Below are 3,241 nucleotides of genomic sequence, written 5' to 3'. Positions count from 1 at the left end.
TCAGATACTGAATATCTCCTTCTGACATCATTCAAATTTTCACTAAAATAAGCCACTTCTCTCCCTTCCTAACTTATTGAAATACTTTGTTGAAATCTGGTAAAGCTAACATAGGTTGCTTAGTTAGTTTTTGCTTCAACAATTCAAAAATCATATTTTCTCCAATTGTCCACTTGAATTCTTTCCTATCTCCTCTCATTGTCTCAGTCATAGGACTAGAAAGTGAACTAAAATTTCTGATAAAATTATGGTAGAAAATAGCCAATCCATGAAATTACCTTATGTCTACAATGGTTTCCAGTTTAGGCTATTCAACAATTGCTTTCACCTTCTCAGGGTCCATCATCAATCCATCTGCAAATATCACAAATATCAAATAGACTAACTCTTCCATCATGAAACTACACTTCTTTAAATTTATCAGCAACATCTGTTCTCTCAACCTCTGCAAAACTTGTCTTAAATGCAAAAAATGCTTATCTTTTGTCTTACTACAAATTGGAATGTCATCCAAATATACAATAAAAAACTTACCCAAGAATTTCTTCAATACCTCATTCATCAACCTCGTGAAAGTACTTGGTGCATAGTCAACCCAAAAGGCATCACCAACCATTCATACAATCCCTCGTTTATCTTGAATGTTGACTTCCACTCATCTCCTTCTCTTATTCTAATTTGATGATATCCACTATTCAAGTCTATCTCTGTGTAGTATTTGGCTCGACTCAAATAATCCATTATGTCATCCGTCCTAGGCAAAGGAAATATGTAATTCACTATGATCTTATTTATTGCTCTTGAATTGGTACACATCCTCCATTCTCCATTCTTCTTAGGTGCTAACATGACTAGTACTACACATGGACTGAAACTTTCTCTAATCAAACCTTTCTTCAATAATTTCTATACTTGTCTATTCAACTCTTTATTCTCTACCAGTGTCATCCGATATGCAGCCGTGTTAGGTAAACTAGCTCCAAGAATCAGGTCCATGTAATGACTCCTCACAGGTGGTAATCCATTAGGTACATTATCTAAAATGATGTTTGCATACTTTGTGAGCAACTCCTTTATCTCCTTCATTTGTCTTCTTCATGCTCTAGGTTCCTAGTCTTCTTAGGAACTAAGGCAAAACACATGTTCTCATGTCTCATTCCATCCAAGAATTTCCTTCTATCCACCAAATAGATTTTGGAATTCATACAAACTTCGCTCTTCAAGGGCTCCTCCAAGGGTAATAAGGTTTGTTTGATCCCATTTTCTAAAATAGTGTATATGTTATTTCTTTTGTCATGTATTTCCTGCCTATCAAACTACCAGGGTCTACCAAAAAAAAGGTGAAAAATATCCATAGGCATAGTATCACACAAAACTTCATCATGATAATTTCCAATTTTCAATTTCGCCAAGCATTACTGACCTACTAACAACTTATGATCATCCTAAATCCAAGCTATTTGGTAAGTATTAGGGTGTTTCAATCTTTCCAACTTCAGTTTATTCACCATTTCTTCTTAAACAAGATTTTCCAAACCACCGCTATTAATAACTACTTTACAACACTTACCAGATACCTTACATCTATTCTTGAACAAGTTTATCCTCTACAAGGGTTCTTCATCTTCTCTAGTATGACACAAGGCTCTCCTCATCATCAACAATTCTCCATCTTCCATTTCTTTAGCTGATCTGGTGGGGCTTTTTTCTACCAAGGATTTTCTCCCAATATTATTTGTCTTCTTACATTCAAAAGAATGATTTCCTTCTCATCCACACTTAAAGAAAGTTCCATTAAACACTATCTTATCTTGTATTCTATCCTCTTTTCTAAAATTTTCATTTCGCTAATTATTGGGTTCTCTGCTTTGGTAGAAATTTTGGTCATCCTTTCGATATGAATTGCATTCTTTTCTTACTTCCTTATCCTTGTTCTGATCTGTACAGGTTCCTCTATCTCCAGAATATCCTCTACCTCCTTGAAATCTTCCTCCAAAATAACCTTCCACCTCTACCTCTTTGTCTCTACTCATGTCTTTTGATCAACTTCTCTTATCATTTTAGGGCATATTGATAAGCTTCTTCAACACTCTACAACATGATTAAACTGAGTTCATCTTGTATAGATATCCACAAGCCATTCAAATGTCTCACAGCTTGTTCAACCTCATCATCAACATGTTTGGATCTGATATTAAACTTGTAGAATGCTTTGATACACTCCTTCATACTAGAATCTTTCTGCTTCAAGTTCTGCAACTTCTTGAATATATTTACTTGATAATCAGCTGGCATGATCTTTGATTTTAGCTTGGAAACCATCTAATCGCATGACTTGATCTTCTCCTTAACTCTTCTCTATCTATCAACCTACAAATGTTCCCACCAAAGAGATGCATGAACTTTCAGAGGAGTACATACATATTTCACCTTTCTTTCTTCTGTGGTCTTCTCAAAATAAAATTACTTCTCCATTTTTGAGATCCAGTCCATTAATTCATCTCAATCCAACTTTCCATCATACTCTGGTGGGGTAAAATGTGGTTCAGTGTTTGCCCTACTCAAAATCCTTAAAAACCTCTCTTCATCCAGATCGATCACTAATGGTTTTGCTACTTGTTCTATTGGTGTTTCTTCTTCATCATCTTCACTCACATATTCAATACGTTGGCCTCTTCTTTGGGCTATCTCATTAGCTTCTAACCAGGTTGAAATTCTTCTCAACATTTTTATCACAACAGGGTCTGCATTCCCATGCGCTCCACCATTCCTATTTCCTCTTCATGCCATCTTCAAACCAGTCCTCTGCAGCTGCAGATCGGATCCATAATCTGCCATCCCACAACAAAATCTTTAAGACAATACAATTTCTACAATGAAATTTCACTCTGATACCACTTGGTGTAGTTATGGTTAGGAGGGATATCAATCAGATCTATTTGGACCATGCAGAAAGAGTAAACGCAATGAAAGAAAGACAAGATGATGGAGGCAATGCAAAAATAATTGATTATATCATGAAATATTGTTTACAATCTGTTGGCAACATGCGGGATACAAGATTTGGCTCACTAACTTGATACAAACATACTCAATTATAGTCTCGGTCCATACTAGATCTCTTAACCTCAAGATAGATCTTCTTAGTCCCCCGAACTTGCTACTACAAGCTCAATTACATTAATTTATATGGTCTAGAGGGATCCAATTGGCCCAAGATGAATCAAACAATGATGAACAT

This window comes from Cryptomeria japonica, chromosome 1, assembly GCF_030272615.1.
Source record: "Cryptomeria japonica chromosome 1, Sugi_1.0, whole genome shotgun sequence".
Lineage (NCBI taxonomy): Eukaryota > Viridiplantae > Streptophyta > Pinopsida > Cupressales > Cupressaceae > Cryptomeria > Cryptomeria japonica.
This window is presented reverse-complemented; position numbering follows the sequence as displayed.